Source organism: Pinus tabuliformis, chromosome 4_1 (genome assembly GCF_031772625.1).
Source record: "Pinus tabuliformis cultivar Carrire ecotype Pingquan chromosome 4_1, CPIR1, whole genome shotgun sequence".
NCBI classification, from domain to species: domain Eukaryota; kingdom Viridiplantae; phylum Streptophyta; class Pinopsida; order Pinales; family Pinaceae; genus Pinus; species Pinus tabuliformis.
In genome coordinates, this window is record NC_142303.1 from 592,272,722 (window position 1) to 592,296,068 (window position 23,347).

The 23,347-nt window shown below is 42.5% G+C and overlaps 1 pseudogene; it reads left to right on the top strand.

Moving 5' to 3' along the window:
• LOC149177358 (putative WRKY transcription factor 25) overlaps nt 1-23,347 on the top strand; it is a 115,903-nt pseudogene that overhangs the window by 33,120 nt on the left and 59,436 nt on the right.

The following is a 23,347-nucleotide window of genomic DNA, read 5'->3' on the forward strand; positions in this document are numbered from 1 at the left end:
AGGAGCGCTATATTGAAGACAAGGCACGCCCAACCAAGGTGCAACTAACCGAGACATGTGCGCCCGATTTGCAAGGCACACGATTGAGGACAAGACGCAAAGGCGCATCGCTGAAGGTGAACCAAAAGCAAGTTTTGTGAAAAACAATACGACATAATTTGGGGTTAATGGTGAGGCCAAATTAAGCAAGGTTGTCTTGAACGCCGAACTGATGCGTCTGTTGGAAGAGACGTGACCGTTCATGACAAAGGTTGACTTGTATATATAAGATGAGGAGGAGACGAGTTAGAACATCAATCAATTGAAGATCAAAAATTTCTCATTGCAAGACAAGAAGGAGATAGAAGGAAGAAGAGGGCCTAGTCTCACGAAGGAGCTTGCTCTCTAAAGCAAGATGCGAAATGAAGTCGTGTGTGCTTGTGGAACGAAGTATTGTTGTGGGTGGCATGCCGTGGGGTATTTCTGTATTGAGGTTGTGTGCAGGTTGAAGGGTCGTGACTTGGTTATTTATTAGGTTTTGTTGTGGGTTACTAGCTGAAGGGATGTAACTTGGTTATTGCATATTTGTATTAGTGAAGGGTTGTGGTAGCAAATTGTTTGGAGTTCGGCCCAACCGAACCAAAGCCCATTGTAAACCAAATTTTGTTGTATTGAAATTTTATAATCGAAGAGCAGTTGGGAAATCGTTTTGGGAGTTCCCCCTCCCATTTATTGAAGTGTTATTTCTGTACATGATTTGTGTTGTTTATGAAAAATGTGATTATTGTTGACGTTAAGTTAATGGAAGTAAACTGTAATCGGAGTTAAGTTTCGAAGTTGTTATTGTTTTGATATTTGATTGAATACTAATTTTGCAAGATATTGGTCTCGCCACTGGGTGCATAGGCTAGAGACGTAGTTCGAGTATTAGTAATGTTGGAAACACTGAGAGGGGTGTGAATCAATATATATTATTTATGTAGTGTACAATGTAGATACAATACTTTACCAGGAAGACTTGGAAGGAAGTGAAACACTCCCAAGAGTTTTCCAGCAAGCTAGAAGGAAGCAAAATTGCTCCCAAAGGGGTTGGGCTCTCGTACCAGGGATAATGGCCCAAGTATAATTAATTACTCAATTGTTGCCACTACAACTTCCACTACTTCTGCTTCTGCCACGCTGCCACTGTTCATTGCTTCTTTATACTGACACATTTGCTCTACACTGTCCCACTCCTGTCCAAATATTCTGCTGCTACTGTTGTTGTTCTCACTGCCTCTGTGTCTACACTCACTATACTGTTGTCCACATACTCTGTTGTTGTTGTTGCTTCTCTTAGTGTCTTTGTGCTGGTGTCCAACCTCACTGTACTGATGTCCTCTTACTCTGCAACTGTTATGATTGCCACTGCTGCACAATGTTAAGTTGGAGAACCCCAACTCTCACTGTCAAACTTGTCTCTATCACACTGCTCTGTCATACTTGCTACATTAGTTCCCAGTACTGCTTAATTGTCTTCCATTTCCAATGTTGCTACACTATAGTCATCTACTGCTCCCACAGTTCACTTTTATTCATTGCTGTTGCACTTCAATGACTGCCATACATCGTATTATACTGTCATACGTCTATGGCATACATTAAGTCAAGGGTTACTTCCAAGTTGTCACACCAAATCTCCGCTCTATGGATGCCCTAGCTGTATCAGCAAAAGCAGACTGTATTATTTCTTCTATACTTTCTCAGCTGCCAATCTCTGCTCCATTTTCAAGCAAATGTCACGGGTTCATCATCTTATGCAAAATCATCACTGTCATTAAGTCATCAAGTTTCATGGACAGGTCACTGTCTTTGATATAAGGTTATTGTCATACACTAAGTCGCCTTCTTCCAAATTGTTGTTATGAGTTAGGGACACTGTAATAGTGGCACAGTCAAATCAAATATTATTACTATCACAGGAAACAAGGTTACTCTCACTCTATCATGTATCACATATCTGTCATATATAAGTCACAGTCATCAAGGGTCACTTTCATATAGGTAAGGTTCACAAGGTCACAATCATGTCATGTATTGTCATATAAGGTTATGCATCAGAGATCACTGTATCCATGTTATTGTCACAGCCACAGACACTGCCATATTAAATCCATCAAGCTAGAAGCTTATAGAGTAATATAAGAGCGAGCTATGTCACAGTTCTGTTCTATGAAGTTCATCAGTGCCATATGAGGTAAGGTTCACTGTCATCAAGGTTTCACAATCATCACTTTCAAGAAAACATGGTTGCCACAACACTTCTGTCATAGTCATACCACAGTTGTGTTTTTACTTCACAACAAGGTCACTAGGTCATTAACTGTCAATTAATTCCTCCTCTACTACTGCATTTCAACAGGTATAGACTATAGTCATCAATGCCTTAATTGCTACAACTAATCCAACCCTGTTTCTGCTCTCATTATACAACAATTTTCACTTGGCATCTCCTAGCCTGATCATTCTATTAGCCTTACTCCATCCTTTAGTTTCATGGTGACCACATAAAGTATGAGTAAATGCTCTAGATGCAATGTCACATAAACAAACTTTTACATCTTATGTTCCAACTCAAGGTAACATGTTCATTGTCCACAACGTGAATTCATAAGATCAAAATGGAAGCACAAAAAAAAAAACGAAAGTTATTCCTTATGAAAATCAATCCTTGGACCTCTGGTTATTCATCTGTGATACAAATATCTAGAGCTCTGCAGGTATTTATGTAATGGATATTAGACTATGACCGTGTCTTCTGTGACATAAATAAATAGCGTTCATTCCAGATCCCATATTATTATTATAGAAGATTCAAGAAAAAGGCAGCAACTATTGGGCCTCTGCCGTAGACGTGAAACAGGGTCCAAATCATGCCTAATCACTCGCTGGCCTTAACTCAATGTTTGCCACAAAAGGTGAATGCAAATTTCAGGCTACGTCCTCCACGATGATGTAGATGTGCCCAAAATATATTTGATAACTAATGTGCCCAAAATAAATGTGGTAACCAAGTTCAGAAATTGTTCATCATTTTAGAGCTTAATTTGCCACTGATTCTGATATGCCGCAGAAGATGGTAACCACCTGCACTCAAATTTCAGCAAGACCCTTGAGCAAGCAAATAAAAGAAATCAAAACCCTTCCAAATTTTTACGTCAGATTTCCAAAACTTCTGACCGCACTTCCAGGTCACAACATAATACGTGAATTGAGACAAATACGTGTGACATGGAAGCGGTGACAATGGTTGCACATGTTTGGGTGCTTGTGTTCTTGTGGAGTTGATGCTACAGTCAGATTAGCTACTTGACTAGTTGATTGCACGAGGGATCCAACACATGTCATTCTTAAGGTTGCGATACATGCAATGACATGGGATATATTTCAATGACGAGATTCTTCTATATTGATGAAGAAATTTGAAGTGAAGGTTATTCATGATGAGGGAAGTCATTAGGATTTGGTTAAGAACTTTGTCGAGAGGTGTGTTGTCGAGGACGACAACCTTTTTCAAGTTGGGGGGGGATACCAAGCCCTTAGCCTAGGCACTTGAGCATGCCTATGTTAGGTTGAGTCGAGTTTGGTAGAACAACTTGGTTGGGATGAAGAGCGCGATTGAGACGAATTCAATGGAAAGACTTTGGTGAGACGAGCGCGTGAAGAACACACCTTAGATGAGTTCGATGGAATGATTGGAACAAACTGGAGAGTTAGCACGACGATGGTGCCTAGCCGAGCCACACTTGACAAAAGACAAGGTTCCCCTAGCCGAAATGTGCTCGACTGAAGACAAGGCATGCCCAACTGAGACACAACCTCTTGAGTTGGAAAGGTACACAACCAAGGATGAGACGTGAAGGCGTACGACCGAAGGTGAACTGAGGGAAATTTTGTATGCGACAAATGATGTGACATAATTTGGAGTTTATGTTCGGCTTAAATGAAGGAAGGTTGGCTCGAATGCCCAACTGACATGTCCCTTGGAAGAGACATGACTATTCATGGAGGGTGACTCTTATATATAAGATGAGAGGAGAGGAGTTAAAACATCAATCAAATGAAGATCAACAACCTGTCATCACAAGAAAAGAAGGAAGAAGAGAGTTGTGTCTCACGAAGGAGCTCACTCTCTAAAGCAAGCAGTGGAAGGAAGTTGAGCAAGCTTGTGGAACGAAGTATTGCTGAGGGTGGTACACCGTGGGGTATTTGTTTGTTGAGGTTGTGTGCAAGTTGAATGGCTACAACTTGGTTATATATTGGGTTTGATTGTGGGTTGCTAGTTGAAGGGTTGTAACTCGGTTATTGTATATTTGTATTAGTGAAGGGTTGTGGCAGCGAATTGTTTGGATTTCAACCCAACCGAATCAAAGTTCATTGTAAACCGAAGTTTTGTGTATTGAAGTTTTATAGTCAAAGAACAGTTGGGAAATCATTTTGGGAGTTCCCCCTCTCGTTTATTGAAGTGTTATTGTTGTTTATGAATGAATTTGATTATTGCTGAACGTAATTTAATTGAAGTAAATTGTAATTGATGTTAAGTTTTGAAGTGGCTATTGTAGTGAGATTTTATTGAACACTAATTTCGCAAGTATAAGATATTGGTCTTAGTATTGGGTACATGGGCTAGAGTACGAGCACTAGTAAACTCAAGATGGTTTCACCATTGAGGAGAAAGCATGCCGGTGTTGCACACCATGGGGGACTTGGGAAGCTTAGAGCTAAGAGGTGCTCCCTGGGGCATGACACCCACATTTTGAGGCTAGACATTTTGAGGGGACTCGGAAAACCTCACCATGTTTTGAGGCTTATACCATGCCTTTAGGAGGGATATTGAGCCTCTTGATTCTAAAAGACTTCAAAGTGCATAGAAGTTAGCAAGTCATAGTGAGGAGCCCTCCCCAAAATGATAGGATGCGTTATTGCTGAGATAAAGATGACATCATCATAGAGGCATGGAAGGTTAGCTGAAGTAGCAGTTAATATAGTTGAAACTGTCATCATAAAGAGGAAGTAGCTCATGGCATCTTCATTGGAATCATATAAGGGAAAACCTAAGTAACAATCTATATGGTTGGAGAAAGTCATCTAGCAAGATAGAAGATAAATAGATCATCATACATCATGATCATTAGGAAGAAGCATTTGCAGAATAAGGATCATCTAGGTCCTCCATTGGAATCTTCATTAGAAGGCTCACCGCTACTTAGAAGAAGCGTCTTGTAGAAACTCTACATTCCACCTTGTGTGGGATCCACTGGTTAGAAGGATAAAGATATGATGACAAAGGAATGCAACATGTGAATTTAGTTGAAGTATATTTCATCTTCAAGTAAGGAAAGGAAGCTGCGGGAATGAAGTCTAGATGACTACATGAAGGAAGAGGTATGTATATATTTATAATAGATAAATAAAGTCATGTCATCATATAATTGCAGACTGGATGGTTGAATGTTCTATCCAATGAGCATGATGAAAGAAGAAGATACTCTTCTTTTAGAATAATGGATGACGACACGTAGATAATATGCCTTGAACTTTTCAATGTATTGACAAGATGAAATCAACATAACATGACCTCATGAAGAATATGGAGTGGTCAACAACTATGGTTCCCATAATGAAGGAACTATGTATAAACGATCCCGAGGAAGAAATATGTGAAGGAAGAGTTCGTGAGAAGATGCATCTAAGATAAATGACCAATATCTGATAACTAGAAGGATTAACTATGACATCTCATGGAGAAAGATATGAAGACCCTGATATGTTGGAAAAAGAAAAACTTGGTAATGTATGCCTTGGACATGGATTCATACAATATGCGAAAGGATGTTGATGCAGGAAGAAGATATCATGATGAAATGCCATCATAAAAGGGCAACTTCGATTTGATGTTCATTTTGATTTTTGAAAAGATCTGGTTGGGTTGAAACACAGCTACCAGAAGAGGGTTGTAGAAGTTACCTACAACTAGCATTCATGAGATTAGATGGAAGATCCTAAAAGAAACATGACTTTGAAGAGGTAGCTGTATGAAGATAGCCAAATGTTGACTAGAAGATCAATTTCTGATGAAGAGAAGGATGACATGACTATTGGTTCAACACGATTTTTCATTGAAGGGAAGTGATGAAGAAGATGGTCGATGCCCTACAGAGAAGAAGAAGGCTTTGTGATGAAGAAGTTGTTCATAATTCCGAAAGGAGGAGCCCTACAAGCCGCTGATATTATCTCAACCAAATAGTGATGTTGTTGATGACAACTACCTTGTTAAGAGGGAACTTGGGTATATTCCTTTTATAGGAATGAGTAGTTTCCCTAGTTGAGAGGGAGAGATATTCACATCATTCTTATTTTCATGAGATGAAGAAAGAATGGAGGATTGGGTAAGCATCTGAGATTGATTTTGATACTCTTTGAGGATGAGGTAGGACATCCAATAGGTAAATTGTAAGAGTAGTCAAAGAGGAAATTCCATGAGGATGTATTAATCCAAGATGGGAATGGTGTTAGAAGGACATACGTTGTGACATCCAGATGGGGTATGTGCCTTGAGAGACAGTGATGAAGGTGTCTATTAGTCGTTGTGTCCCCGACATAGTGCTCTATTCTTGTGGAGAGATAGAGATGTTAGTCAAAAAGGCCTTGTTATATTGCAACGCTGCTTGATATGATGAGATGCACTGATATAAGCTGATATGATAACCTATGAGATGGCTTATGAATCCGACTCTTCTTATGAGAATTCTTCAGTATGAGAATTTCGAAGTACCTTGTATGGATTATTAATACCTCCATAGTTAAGAGGGAGTGTTGAAAAGTGTAGCTAGGTTTGGTCTTCATAATGTCTAATGTAATCATGATTTTATGTATTTGATGAAAAGAGAAAATGGAATTTTATTATTATTATTGTAGCATGGGTTTCATGCTCAAGATTATTTTATTTTTAGTTTAAGCACCCATTGAGTGCTTCTAGGATTTGTCATTGAGTCAAAGAAGTCAATTGAGTCAGTCTAATATGTATAAGACCCATTTGGGCATCATGTATCAAGTCAAAGAAATTTATTATAAAGTCAAAATGGCAAAAGATACCCTCCAATACAAGTCAGCCTTCAAGAAGAGATGTTGACCTACAAGAAGTGACAAGTCGGCCTCAAGATAGGGCTATTCGTCCACCAAAAGAAGACTATATATAAGGAAGCACTCGAGCTCATTTAAGACTATCAATCCAAGTTCGATTACCAAGAGAAGAACATCTAGAACCAATGAAAAAAGAGAGAAGAAAAGGAAGAAGAAAACGAATTTTAAGGAGTGCTTTTGTGCAGAATCTCTCACACGTGCAAAGGAACTAGGGAAAAATTCTATTGCAGTAGGACCGAATTGCAGTGACCACAAAAGAGCCAAATCTAGTGTCAAAAGGAGTCAGGTTTGCAGTCCAAATTATCAAAGAGGGGAAGAGGCTAATCAAGCGAAGGAGAAAGAAGGCAAGTCTCACCATTATTTTCTCACACGTTCTAGTCTAGGGTATCTGCAGTAGAAGTTGAAATTGCAGTATTGAAACAAGAAGTCGAAATTCCGAGGAAGGGCCGAAATCTGAAGTATTGGAGCAAGCTTCACTGGCGTTGACTTTGTAGAAGAGAAGCTCATCAAAGGAAGGTTTGACTTGGTCTTGGAGGGGTCTTGTCAAAGGTCACATGTATTAGAATTCGTCATCTGAACATTCTATAAGAATGGAAGAATTCTTGTGGGTTTTCCTCCCAAAAGGAGAGATTTTGGCCCTGGATAGGAGCCTATATTTTGTGTTTTCTTCTCTCTTTGATCTTCAAAGTTTGCTAGTTGTTTGATGATAAGAAAATAATAATAATCAAGTGAAAGAAGAAGCTAATCAAGGAAAAGAACTTCACAAGAAGTTATCAAAGTAAGAGAAATCACCTAATCTAGCTACCCCTAGATTTATCAACACCCTCTATATTCGATGGTTTTGTTTACATTTGGCATACCATGGTTACTCTCTTAGTCTGCTTCACAAGTAGGGCCCGACTTGAGATACTTCTTCCTAGATGGTTCTAGTCAACATGCTCCTTCCTCCTTGTTACTTCTTTGGAACGTTGGTTTTGGTTGTTGTATCTTGTAGACTGCGCTATGGGATTGCTTAATCATTTATCCAATGCATCCTTCGTCTATTATTTTTCTCCTTGACTCAGCTAGTACCACCCTAGTGTCATAACCAATTTTCTCTCTTTCTATATCTTCCTTTTTCTATTGTTTTCATTCTTCTTTTCACATTATCTCAACATCTACATACTCATGTTAGATATTTTTGTCTTCATTAGTATGCCACTAGATCATTGCAACTCACACCTTTGCTTGTTTTGTGCTAGCATTGTCTCATGTAGCCTTTGCTTTTGCCCCTCGTAAGTCATTTCTTCTCATGCTAGAGCTACCATGCTGATCATATTTAGAAATCTTGATTTGATTGGTGCTTATCTAGTCTTCGTATCTCTTGCACCCTAGGTAGCTACACGTGGGCATAGCTATCTCGTAGTTTCATAGCCATTTCATGAACTTTGCCACATTAGGTGCCCTTTATTTCCTTCTATTTTGCAATTGACGAGGTTGTTTGGATGATTATGAGGATATATTCTTTACTTGGATTTTATTAACTTATTGGGTATTTCCATTTCATCTTATAGGTTGAAGAAGTTATGGAGGGCCAAGTTACCAAACTCGTATCTGGCGTATTACAGTGGTATGATTGCCTTAATCTTGGCTCAGCTATGGGTTGTTAAAAAAAGGAGCATTTTTCTGAACAATTGTTGGCAAGTTGACAAGCTTACACATGAGCTTGAGACTACCCAAGAGTCCTTGAAGAGCACTCAGATGACCCTTTAAGAATCAGAGTTGTAGGTTGAGCAGCTTTGTATGGAGTTAAGTTATGTGCGTTTTTCATCCTCCATAGCAGACAATTAGTTAACTATGGAAACCATCACACAAAAGGATGTTAGAGGCACTCATGATTTGATAGAGGAGCCTCTAGTGATAGTGGAGCACGAGGAGCACCTGGATGAACTGGCACTTGCAGAGAGGTATGTTCCAGAGGTTTATGATTATACACTCATGGGATGCGGAGACACATATTTCACATTGGGATACATCCTTTGAGAAAATTTCATCTAACACAACTGGAAATTATTTTTTTAGTTGTTAATTTATTTAACAATTTATCTGTTGTTTGCTATGAAAAATATCAAATAACTCACACTCTGAATTTCACAAATAAACCGTGGAAAACAACAGCGTTGGAAACTGAGAAAATCTAGCACACACACATAAATATGACACTGTTATTTTTGGACAATTGTCCTTGGAAAAACTCAACTTGGGAAAATCGGTGCAGCAGTTGAGGGTTTTATTATTATGCAGTAGTGAGAAATTCTGAGTACAATAATCTGGATGTCGAAATCCGGAAATCTTACAAAGAAAATACTAGCAAAAATAACTAAAGGGAAATTACCCTCACTCCGGGCAAATCTGACACTGGACTGCCTCTGAAAAGCAAGTCGTCCAACTGGGCTTGCGCAGGCTCTGCATCAACTTGATGCTGCCTGCTACAAATGTTGCCCGAACTGACTACTAGTCTCGCCGTCCTGCCTGCTGCTGACCGAAAAAAGGTTTGTTCGACACTTTGGAACCTCTGCACGACCTTTGTAATTGAAAACATCTTCCTTCCCAGCAAATCGAACTGCCTTCTTGAGGCTCTGCGTTGCCTTTGGGCAACCTCTTGGAGAAATCTCGGCCTCTAGAAATGCACTTGCTGTATATGGAAAACTTCCTCCAGTCTCACTGTCCCTGATTCCTCACTGAAGCTCGAACTCTCTAGCAATTGACTGCTACTACTCTGGAAAATTGAATTTCCAAGTATCTCTGGCGTGTTCTCCATCTACCCATAGACTTATTCTTATAATCCTCTGTTGGAGCACCAACGACCAATATTAGAGCTTATTCAAGGGCCTAGATTAATTCCCTCACGATCTGTGTGAGTTTCTAGAGAATTCTCACCTTGACTTAATTAATTCTGATTAACTAACCAGTTTTCCTAAGTTTAGACTTAGGATACATTAAAAAATAGGTTAATAACCTAATTAAGTCATCTCTAGGTGAATTTTTCAGAAACGATTTCTGGGTTTTGGAGTTCTCATGTATTCTAGGTTCTCGACCAAGTTTCATGACTAGAACACAACCGATGCTACAAAAACTAACATCCTTTTGGGATCCAGGTTCAGTTGACATGAGTGGAGTGTGGATACTAGAGACCCTGTGTAAGTGGAGTTGTATCTGTGTGGAGTTGTTGACATGCCTCCAGGCATGTAAATTTTGTGGTTCCACCCACTTTCCCTACTTTAGACCTAGAAACATATTTCCACAATGGGGTTTGTGTGAAAATTCCTAGACTCTAGGAACCCCTACTGTAGCAAATCTGAATTTACTTCACCTACTTGATTTTTAACATACATTAACTAAGTTATTCTTCTGAATACTGAAGAAAATTACTTCTGCAGCCTACACTAATTAAATATTTGATCTCATGAAACTGAAAACGGAGCAAAGAACAAGATACATAGGACACACTTATTTTTGGACACAACAGTCCTCGGAAAACCCAATGCAGGAAAACCGGTGCAACAGTTATAAGGGTTTATACATTAACCAAGTTATTTTTCTGAATACTGAAGAAAATTACTTCTGCAGCCTACACTAATTAAATATTTGATCTCATGAAACAGAAAACAGAGCAAAGAACAAGATACATAGGACACACTTATTTTTGAACAGAATAGTCCCCGGAAAAACCCAATGTGGGAAAACCGGTGCAACAATTCTGAGGGTTTATAATTATGCAGGAGAAATATGTGAATACAAATCTAGGATTCTCATCTAGCAATCCTTACAGAGAAAATACTGGTGGAAAATCTGAGTGAGTTTTACCTCACTTCAGCTGGCAGAATTCTGGCTGATCCGGCACAAGACTGGCTAACCTCGACTATTTATGTGCTGGCCCTACGTCAGCCCTGCGTCACCTTCTCTTCCCTTTGCGTCAGCTCTCCCGGTTGTTCTGGCAGTTCCGATTGTTCCCAGCAGTTCCGGCTGTTCCAGGCAGTTCCGACTATTCCCGACAGTTCCGGCTTCTGCCCTCTGTGTCAGCGTTCCCGGTTGTTCTGGCAGTTCCCGATAGTTTCGACTATTCCCAGTAGTTTCGGCTTCTGCCCTCTGCGTCAGCTGTTCCTGGCAGTTTCGATAGTTCCAACTTTTCTCGGCAGTTCTGGCTTCCGCCCTTTGCGTTAGCTTTCCCGGCTGTTCCGGAAGTTCCCGACAGTTTCGGCTGTTCTCGGTAGTTCCGGCTTCTGCGTGACAGGCAACTTTTTGGCTCTGCTGGCTCTGTCTGCCTATTCGTCTGTATTTTTCGGAAAGCCCTTCTCCCAGATTCTCACTGCCCCTCTGCTGCAGAATGATCACTTAATTCGAGAATCGAAATCCTTAGCAAACCTTGCCCTAGGAATCAAATTCTTGATCAACGCGTTCTCTCCGTGTGTGTTTCCAGATGAACACCAAGCCTCCATTTTATACTTTTCCTGTTGAGTCTTCAACAACCGAGATTAAGTCTCTAATCAATGGCTAAGATTAAAACATGACTTGATCTGCCTTCTAGATCATTCTCACCCATATTTTGATTAATACCCATTAATATTTTAATTTCCCTAAGTTTAGACTTAGGAACTCTATTAAAAATATTAATTATTTTAATAAAATACAATCCGGGTGGAATTTCAACAAACGGTTTCTGGATTCTTTAGAACTCATGCGCCTTAGCATCTCCCCCAATTTTCAAGGCTAGATCACTTCCGATGCTACCAAAATCTAACACTCCCTCTTAGCGAGGAAAGTGCTTTAGCAACAATGTCCACTTGCATGCTGCTCTGTTTCTGAAGCACCTCCTTTCTGCACTGCTATTGCCACCAACACTGTGTTGCTACTACCATTGTATTGCACTGTTTCCCATGACACTGCCACTGCCATTGTTGCATCTGTACTACAGCGCCCTCTCAAACGCTACATTTGTTATCTTGCTAGCACTGCCACTGCTAACACTGCATCCGTACTGCAACTCAGTTGCTGAGAGAAGAAACTAAAAAACATCCAAAATTAGTTGAACTTAATTGTGTTCAACATAATACAATGAATGTTGGAATCTGACTGCTGCTGATTCTGACCCTCTGAATCTTCTGTGCTGCTGCTGATTCTGACCCTCTGAATCTTCTGTGCTGCTGCCGACTCTTGTACTGTGCCAACTACACTGCTGCCAACCTTGCTTTGCGTTGACCAGTCTCTGGTCCCCAGCTACTGCATCTGTCCTCCAAACACTCCACTGCATCATCTGACACTAAGTCCATCTCGCTACTGCTGAATCTTGGGCTCCCGTAGCAAGGAATTGATCCAAGAGGTGGACTCCTCAAGGATCCTGCCCACATGTAGTCCTCCCGACTACAGCTCAATATTGCCCCATCTCCCTCCTAGAGATGCGTGGGCACTCATGGCAAACTCATCCTCGTCAATCTTTGCTGAAGGAGCCTTAGGATCATGTTTCTCATCCTTGTCCTTTTTCTTCAAGGGACACTTGGATGCATAGTAGCCCAACTCCCCACAACTGAAACATTTCACGTTCGAAATTTCCTTCTTCGCTTCAGCTTCTACTGTACCTTCGATGCCAAAGTTGCGTTCTCCTCCTCCTCCTTCGTCTTTATGACACTCCCACTGCTGCCATTGAGATTGACCTTCACTAGGTCCCTCCGTAACTCCTCCTGTTGAAGAGCCACCCACATCTCCTCCCATGAAGGTAGTTTTTCTCTACCCAATATGCTTTGGACGAAAACTTGCCATTCATCTGGGACTCCATTCAGGGCTATCCTCACCATCGCGGTTGGTTGAGGAGTGGAACCTACTGCAAAAAGTTGGTCTTTGGTGTCCTGAAGACGTTGAAGATAGAGGTTCAACCCTTCTCCTTTCTACATCAAAGTCTATTATAACTTTTGCACCAAATACATCTTCTGTTGTTCGGAAGAGCCTTCATACAGAGAAGACAAGGCTTCCCACATCTCTTGGTCTGTATCCTTGCCCTGCAAGTGTGAGACCACATGATCTCGAACTCCATCGATAATGAGCCTCTTTGCCTTCCCCTGTTCAACCTTGTACTTCTTTTGATCGTTGTCAGCAGGAACAACTACAACACTATTGACGTACGCCTCGAGATCATATTCCTCCAGAACAGCTAAGATTCTGGTCTTCCATATGACATAGTTGGAGGCTCCGTCCAACCTGTCCTGATCTCTGAGCCCATGCGATGCCATCTTATCCAACTGTCGAACCGAATCCTCTAGTCACTGCTTAGCACTGCTAAGCTACTCAACAAGTGAGAAATTCGAACTTTCTGGCGGAAAGTTCTTTGAGGAGAAAATTCCCCTTCTATGTGTCATCGTTCTTTTCCAGCGGACTTCTGCCCCAGCAGAAACTGTGCCCTTCAAGCATTGCGCCCTTCAAGTAATGCGCTGAGGCTCTGCTTCACTCCCTCTGCTTTTGTAAACTCACGAACTAGAAATTGTACCTCTCTGTTGTCCCACTTAGATAGATTTCCTCGGATTTGCTTCCCGGCAAGGACTACGCAATCCCTTCAAGCGGATTCGAATTGTTGCCAAGTACAACTTTCGGCCTCACTGCTCAACACTGGATCTGCTCTTCTTGTTTCAAAATCATTGTCTCTGATACCATGTGAAAAATCCTAGACTCTAGGAAAGCCTATTGCAGCAAATCTGAATCTACTTCACCTATTTGATTTTTAACATACATTAACCAAGTTATTCTTCTGAATACTTAAGAAAATTACTTTTGCAGCCTACACTAATTAAATATTTGATCTCATGAAACAAAAAACAGAGCAAAGAACAAGATACATAGGACACACTTATTTCTAGACACAATAGTTCTGACTTCTACCCTCTGCGTCAGTTTTCCCAGCTGTTTCGGTAGTTCTGGTTGTTCTCGATAGTTCTGGCTTCTGCCCTTTGCGTTAGCTTTCCCAGTTGTTCCGGCAGTTCCGACTTCTGCGTGACAGGCAACTTTTGTGCTCTACTGGCTCTTGCCGCCTCTCTATCTGTATTCTCCGGAAATTCCTTCTCTCGGATCCTCACTGCCCCTTTGCTACAGAATGATCACTTAATTCGAAATCCTTAGCAAACCCTGTCCTAGTAATCGAATTCTTGATCAATTCATTCTATCCGTGTGTGTTTCCAAATGAACCCCAAGCCTTCATTTTATACTTTTCCTGTCGAGTCTTCAACGACTGAGATTAAGTTTCTAATCAACGGCTAAGATTAAAACATGACTTGATCCGCCTTCTAGATCATTTTCACCCATATTTTGATTAATACCCATTAATATTTTAATTTCCCTAAGTTTAGACTTAGGAACTCCATTAAGAATATTAATTATTTTAATAAAATACAATCTGGGTGGAATTTCACCAAACGGTTTCTTGGCTTGTTAGAACTCATGTGCCTTAGCTTCTCCACCAATTTTCAAGGCTAGAGCATTTCCGATGCTACCAAAAAATAACAGTTTGGTCTGCTTTCGTGTTATGCTCTTAACCTGCAAAGTAATACCCAAACACAGAATATGCGAAGAAAAGATACCCAGAACACAAAATAGCAATGATTTTATTATTCAGAGAGAAATGTTCACAGGCCTCTTCGAGGGGGCAACCTCCAATAGAGGAGAGCTCGATTACAAAAACAAGACACGATACTCCTCGCAAGGAGTCTCTATCCTTTATATATGACTCATACATGCAATACCACGGGCCAATACCGTGGGTTTTATTAATACCATCTATCTAATACTACCGCCCATTTACCATCTATCTAATACTACCGCCCATTTGCAACTAACTGTGGTCCCGTCATTAATTGCGGGTTAACCACTTACAAATATTAATATGGGCTTTATTGACTCTTGACTATGACGTGATCCCATGACATAAATAAGGGGTTTAGGGTGGGACCCTAACATGCCCTCCCCCTTAAGACTAGCCTTGTCCTCAAGGCTGAAGCTGCGGAAATTGCTGAAGAATAGTGGCTGGTTCCCAAGTTGCATCTTCCGGAGAGGTGTCTTTCCATTTGACGAGGACCTCCTTAATCATGCGGCCGCGCAGGTGCTTGTCTCGTGTGTCTAGAACCTGTTCAGGTTGAAGCCAGATTGACCCTTCTTCGTCCAATTCAGGTAGACTGGTTTGAACTCGGCAATTGTTCCCAATCACTTTCTTGAGGCACGATACATGGAAAACTGGGTGGATTTTTACTGTAGGTGGCAAAGCCAACTTGTAAGCCACTTCTCCAATGCGCTGAAGTACTTGGTATGGTCCGTAGAATTTTGGAGAGAGCTTTTGACAACCCTTGTCTTTGAGTGATGTTTGCTTATATGGTTGCAGCCTCAAAAAGACCTGATCCCTTTTTTGAATTTGGCGCTCTGAGCGATGTTGGTCGGCCTGTTGCTTCATACGGTTCTGAGCTTGATGAAGATTCTCGCGCAGATGGGCGAGCATGGTTGCGCGGTGTTGTAGGAGTTGATCCACGACTTGTACTTTGGAGCACCCCGTGAGATAAGATGTAGGGGAAGGCGGAAGTTGACCATAGACTGCTTCATAGGGAGTCATTTTGGTGGTGGCATGATAGTTGGTGTTATACCACCATTCAGCCAGAGGTAACCACTGTACCCAAAGGTGTGTACCCAAAGGTGTTGCTTTTTTGAAGTGAAACACCTAAGGTAGGTTTCTAGACATTTGTTGACGGCTTCGGTTTGACCATCTGTTTGCGGATGATATGAAGTACTGAGTTTGAGTTGAGTGCCTTGTATTCTGAAGAGTTCCTGCCAAAAATTACTGGTGAAGATCGGGTCGCGGTCGGACACAATAGAAGTGGGCATGCCATGCAATTTGAAGATCTGATCCATGAAAGTTTGAGCAACCAAAGTTGGTGTAAACGGTTGGGGTAGGGCGCATAAATGAGCATACTTCGACAGTCGGTCCACAACCACCATGATGACTGACTTGTTCCCAGACTTTGGAAGACCTGTAATGAAATCCATGGAGACCTCCATCCAAATTGACGCCGGAATGGGCAATGGTTGTAATGTGCCTGGTGTGTTGACGGTTTCCCCTTTGTGGCGTTGACAGACGTCACATTCTGCTACGAAAGTAAGGATGTCCTGTTTCATGCCGGTCCAAAAAAATGATCTTCTGGTACGAGCATATGTCTTCTGAAAGCCCGAATGTCCTGCAATGGGAGATGAGTGCAATTCTGCGAAAATGCGACTTTTGAGGGTGGATGTTGGTGATATTACGACTCTGTCCTTGTAGCGAAGAATATCATTCTGCCACGAGTAGCCCTTGCTGGAATTAGGATCTACCTGCAATTGAGAAATGAGTTGGGAGAGCCCGGGATGTGAAAACCATTCTCTGCGAGCCTCTTCAATCCAGTTTGGAATGGGGAGGGAAATTGCGAGCAGAGTACTTTCCTCCTCAAATTGGCGCGACAATGCATCTGCTACACTGTTGTCTTTCCCTTTCTTGTAAATGATCTCATAATCATATCCCAACATTTTGGCTAACCATTTATTTTGTTGTGGGGAAGATAGGCGTTGCTCCAAAAAATATTTAAGACTGTGATGATCTGTGCGGATTTGGAAACGTCGCCCCAACAAGTAAGGTCGCCAGGTCTCGACTGCATGTAAGATGGCCATCATTTCCTTCTCGTAGGTAGATTGGCCCAGATTCCTCCCACTTAGTTGTTGGCTGGTGAAGGCCAATGGTCGCCCTTCCTGCATTAAGACCGCTCCAATACCTGTACCCGAAGCATCACATTCAATGACAAAGGATTTGGTGAAGTCAGGTAGTGCTAAGACGGGAGTGGAACACATGGCGGTTTTGAGAGCGGTAAATACCTGTTGTGCTTCCTCGTTCCAGAAGACAAAATTTTTCTTTAGGAGTTGAGTTAGGGGCTTCGCTATGCGGCCATAGTTGCGGACAAATTTACGATAATAGCCTGTGAGACCCAAAAATCCTCTCAAGCTTTTCAAGGTCTTAGGTTGAGGCCATTCTTGCATTGCCTGGATCTTTTTGGGGTCCACCTTGACACCTTCACGCCCCACAATGTGGCCCAAATACTCAACTTCTTCCATGCCAAACGAACACTTAGACATCTTGACAAATAATTTATGCGTGCAGAGCAGTTGCAATAGTAGATCTACATGCTGAAGATGTGCCGCCCAAGTGCCACTATAGATGAGGCTGTCATCGAAGAAGACAAGGACAACTTTTCTGAGATATGGTTTGAGGAGGTGATTCATAAGGCTCTGAAAAGTAGAGGGGGCATTACAGAGACCAAATGGCATGACCAGGAACTCATAATGGCCTTCATGAGTTCTGAAAGCCGTCTTGGGAATGTCGACTTCCTTCATGCGAATTTGGTGGTAGCCTGAGCGAAGATCCAACTTAGTGAAGAATTGAGCCCCATTGAGTTCGTCCAGCAAATCGTCAACCACCGGGATGGGAAATTTATCTTTGACTGTCAACTTATTGAGGGCCCTGAAGTCGGGACACATCCGCCACTCCCCATCTTTCTTGAGGACCATGACCACTGGGGATGAATAAGGACTAATGCTGGGACGGATGACACCTGCTTCCAACAATTCCTTGATGATTTTTTCTATTTCATTCTTTTGGGTGAACTGATATTTGTATGGCCGCACATTTGGGGGTTGGGCCCCTGGAACCAATGTGATGCTATGATCATGTTCCCCTCGCGAGGGTGGAAGCTCATGAGGCTTGTCAAAGACCGTCTGATGTTTATTTAAAATCTGTTGCATCTCAGGATGAATTGGCAGAGACATGGTGTCGACTACCTGGATGGCATTAAATTGAGCTACCACTCCATGATGGCCCTTTTTTAACAATTTTTCCATCCTATGCGAGCTGATGATAGAGGGGGCTCCCGCATGTAGTCCACGGAGGGTATGTGTGGAGTTGTTCTGCTTAAAACTCATTTATAACTCCTGGAAATCCATTGTGATTGGCCCAAGAGTGTGGAGCCATTCCGCGCCTAGGACAATGTCGCAACCCCCCATGTGTATTGCAAACATGTGGGTTTTCAATTGATAATCCCCCATTTGAAGTTTGACATTTTCACAGCAACCTTCACATTTCATTGTGCCCCCATCTGCAATCTGGACTTGGAAGTTAGAAACTGCCCAGACAAAACAATGTGCTGCTTCAACGATCTTTTGATGGATGAAATTATGGGTACTTCCACTATCAATCAAGACTACTATTGGGCGATGTTTAAGGAAACCCTTGATTTTGAGAGTTTGAGGGGAAGAAATTCCTGCCAATGCATTTAGCGAAATAATTGGTTCATCAGATACAATCTCCTTTTGGTTATCTTCTTCGATCGCCTCCGGTTCCTCAAGTGGTGGATCTTCCTCGGTGGAGCTGTAGTCAGTGGCATCTATTTGAAAAAACTTGGGCTCTTTGCATTTATGACTCGGGGAATATTTTTCATCACAGTAGTAACATAGTCCTTGCTTACTTCTTTCGGCCATTTCCGCAGGTGACACCTTTTGAATCTTAAGTGTCTGAGTCGTGTTGGGAGCCTGTGAGGGACGACCCTTAGCGGGGAAGTTGGGGCGGCTGGATTGGGCTGTTAATGCACGTTCCACCTTACGAGCTACCTGGCAAGCCTCTGTCCATGTGGGAGGGTGGTGGAGTAGAACCTGAGCTTTGATGGCTTCTTTAAGACCGCTGATAAAGCATTCCATGTAGAACTCATCTATGAGACCCTTAGTGCGGAAGGCTAAGGCTTCAAAAGTAGTAATATATTCCTCCACTGTACCCGTCTGTCGGAGCTTAGTGAGACGCCCCAAAAAAGAGTCTTCCTGTTCAAAGCGATTTCGAAGAGCTTTGGCAAATTGGGCCCAATTCTGAAAATGTCCATTGCAACGTTGATGCCATTCCTTCCATTGCCATCGTTCATTGTCCAAGTACATGGTGCCCACCATAAGCTTAGTCCCCTCATCTATGATATGATTCAATTGGAAATACTGCTCCATTTGTGCTAGCCATGCGGACGTGTGAGAACCATCAAATTTATGCATATCCAACTTGGGAGGTCGCTGACTGGGTGGTGGGTGGGTGTGCCAGACGTGGGGAGAGTGGCTAGACTCACCCTCATGGTATTCATGACCATTATTCGCCTCCTCGTGGGCTGGCTCCTTGCCCTTCATTGCGTTCTGTATCTGGATACTTATTCCTTTAATCTCATGTTGTATTTCGTTCACCGAAAATTGGATGGAGTTCACCTTGTCTTCAATTTTGTCCATCCTTTCATTGGCCATTGCTTGAGCGCGAGTTTCTACCATACACCAACCTGATGAAAAATTGGGACCGCCAAAATTTTTTTACTAAGAAATTGAATGGTACCACCTTGCTCAGCTCGTCGTCGTGATTCTGATGGGCTAGGTCACCAATAAGCGCCCCGGAAGATCTCAGACTTTTTTTTTTAATTTGGAAAACTCCTAACGGAGTTTTACTCCTTCCTGATCAATATTGCAGTCGCCAAATCCTCAAAATGTCAATGCTGCCAAAAGTCCTGCGAAAATTATATCCAGGTACAGGAACCCTTCACAACTACTCCGATCTGGTGGATCTGAGAGATCTGAATGGTGGAACAACTGCTGCTGCTGATCTGATGGAGCTGCGGGACTGATGTCTGCTGCTGCTGATCTGATGGAGCTGCGGGACTGATGTCTGCTGCTGCTGCACTTGCTGATCTGGAATAGATGATGTGTGATCCCCCGATAGAAAGGGAACTATGGTCTTGAGGAGTTGCAGGTGCTACAGATCGCAATATACATAAGGGTCTGACAGTAGTACTCGGCCCAATGTTTCAGGGCTCTAACTAAGGAGGATCGACCGTACCCTTAGCCGTACAACCCGACTACCCTATCGTACGGGTGAGTAATCTCTCCGAGTGCTGTTCTCGGTGTACTGTAGCCACAAGACGGCCGAAGGTTTATCTATGGCGAGGTTTCAAGGGAGCTAGGGGGCTTCCTATATACCCAGAGGGTACGTGGAAGACAGTCCGTGCGCGGTTCTGTCTAATGCGCTACTACTCGAAGGGGTACCCACAGGGGTTACAAGGGAGTCCAACAGACGTGACCACCTCTTGTATTTCCTGCGTGCATGCCTCCCCAAATCCGCAGGTTTATGCGCTTAACGACAGATCCCGTGGTTTAAAGACGCCGGAACATGTCTCTAGCCAAAAAAATTTTGCTAAAATTTGGAGATCCCACCGAGCCCTGGAAAGTGCTCTGATACCACTTGTTATGCTCTTAACCTGCAAAGTAATACCCAAACACAGAATATGCGAAGAAAAGATACCCAGAACACAGAATAGCAATGATTTTATTATTCAGTTAGAAATGTTCACAGGCCTCTTCGAGGGGGCAACCTCCAATAGAGCAGAGCTCGATTACAAAAACAAGACACGATACTCCTCGCAGGGAGTCTCTATCCTTTATATATGACTCATACATGCAATACCACGGGCCAATACCGTGGGTTTTATTAATACCATCTATCTAATACTACTGCCCATTTACCATCTATCTAATACTACCGCCCATTTGCAAATAACTGTGGTCCCGTCATTAATTGCGGGTTAACCACTTACAAATATTAATATGGGCTTTATTGACTCTTGACTATGACGTGATCCCATGACATAAATAAGGGGGTTAGGGTGGGACCCTAACATTTCGTCTTTGTGCCTTCATCAAGTCCACTCTCCTCTTCCTCCTCACCAAGGTACTCCTTCTCTCCAGGTTTTCAAATCCACCAAAACCCAAGTCCTCGCCCTCTTCATCATGATCAACCCTCCTTCTACTCTCGAACACCATAATAACAAAAAAAGGAACCAACATCAAGAGAATGCCAATCCATATAGCCATGATGTTCTTTGGTGGAGTTATATTTTTTTGCCTGCAATAAAATGGAGGAATGGGAATGGGAAAGTGAGAAGAGAACTTTTTCATTTAGCAATGAACATATAAAAAACACAAATGCTAGATTAGAGTCTGGATCCTACCTCTTTGGCCTTCACTCCCAAGCTCCAATCTCCCTTGCAAGCTCCTCAAGCTCCAATTCCAAAAGGCCTTTCTTGCTCTCTCATTGTGAAAATGGTGAATAATGGGAGGGGATGAGGGTATTTTATCTCATTTTTTCCTTCCCCTTCCTTGCTTGTTTGCTGCGCGCCTTTTCCGGCCACGAGAGCGATTTTTTTTAAGGCATGAGTGGTTGGGAGTATTTGCTCCCTGATCGCTCTTGCCTTATAAAGATCGCTCTGAGAGTGGTCAGGGAGCGAATGCTCCTGAATGCTCCCTCGTTCTCTCCTTAAAAACCAGGGAGCATAAATTTTTTTAGGGAGCGCGCTCTCGAGGTCACTCCCGAGCCGCTCTCGAGCAAATCGCACTTCAGGAGTAGTTTGAGGGGGAGGGACGTTCCCCCGCATGCCCTGATAGGAGTTATTTAGATGGGATGACATTTGTATGGTACACGATAGAGCAATATATGGGGATGATGTCCTTCCACTGATGTATTGGGCAAAAGAGCCACCAAGGATCAGCATAGCAGTGACATCCCCATTAGCATGTGAGGATTCATGCCACTTAGGTCTACCAGGACGGAGAAGGAGATATGACTCACATCATAGTGGGCCCAATAGAAATGTGGCAGATACATTGTGCATGTGGGATACGAGACAATATGGGGTATGTCTGTTGTAGGCGGTGATACCTAATGTGGTACAGGGATATGCCATGGTGTGTAGAGGCATGTAGAGGAGTACGAGGATGCATGGTTTTATGCAGTGGTGTATGGTGCTGCACAACAAGATCTTGGAGCATTGCTTCTGGTGAGACTGATTGGGACATCAGGTATACTAGTGGGCCTAGCTTATCTAGGTTCAGTGAGAGGATGGATGAGCATCAGGTAGCATTGCATTCCTCGAAGATTGATTTTCGATTGGAACATCACCTGAACAGAGAGTCAAAGGGTAGGATACTCGCAGGACTACCCTTGCGGATCCATATGGGTTCTTGATCACGCCCTTGGGATTAACCCATGCTTCTATCACTTTGCAGCCCTACATATTGTTGCAAAGGCTTTTATTGTCGTTCTTTGATGCTCTCAACACATATAGCAAGACACATGGGGGTCACTTGAGACAGTTGGGTGAGACATCGTGCATCGTGGATATGAGAGTGACTTTCCAGTTGAGGCATATGTTCAACATATGAGTTGGCAAATACAAGATTAGGAACGACATAACCTATTGAAGAGGCACCATATGTTCTGCCCCTGAGCACGCACTTGGGGAGATCATCATGAGGGAGCTGCATGACCCACCTTTAGTAGGACATTTCGAGGCTTTGTATGAGGATGGAGCACAATGGATGGTAGACCTCTTTTACGGGAGGGCTTGTAGGCTCTAGGTAGTATTTGGGTTTGTCATCAAGAGATGGGATAACTTAGAATGCTCCACATTGACTCATGATACATGACGTTCGTTTATTGGTTGCGTACAAGGATCAGAGATGAGGCATGGATGGGCTCTAGCAGTTAGTAGTACCTCACCGCAATAGTCAATTATGACCAGAGTGGCACAGCGACATCACGGTAATTTCTTCTTGAAGTTAGCATGTGACCTTGACATTATAGGGCATGACAACTCAGCTACCATTATGGGTGAGTTGGTCTTTACAGGGGAGGACCACTCAGATCTTCCATTGGATTTTAGTTTGGAGGAGGGCGTTTCACTTCTCAGTGATTCGCTGTTGCATTAGAGGTGACAGTGTTTGGTTTATGTGGGCAAGGACGCTTTTCAGCAGGAGTTGGATTGTACTTCTAGGAGTTCACCCTTGAGGTGCATGAGGTTGGTTTTCCGATAGAGCAACTTCTTGAGGAGATGGCCAAGATTTTTCATTTTCAAGATGCTCTACTTATTGGCAGTGTGCAGAGGGCGTCTGGTATCTATGCCTTGTTGGGGAGTGTGTGGGGCGAGGAATGGTTCATGATGATCAGGATGGTTTGGGATCGTGGTATTATTTTGGATCAGATTGTGGGGAAGCAACATGCGATGACATTGCTTGAGGACAAGCAATTTTGGGG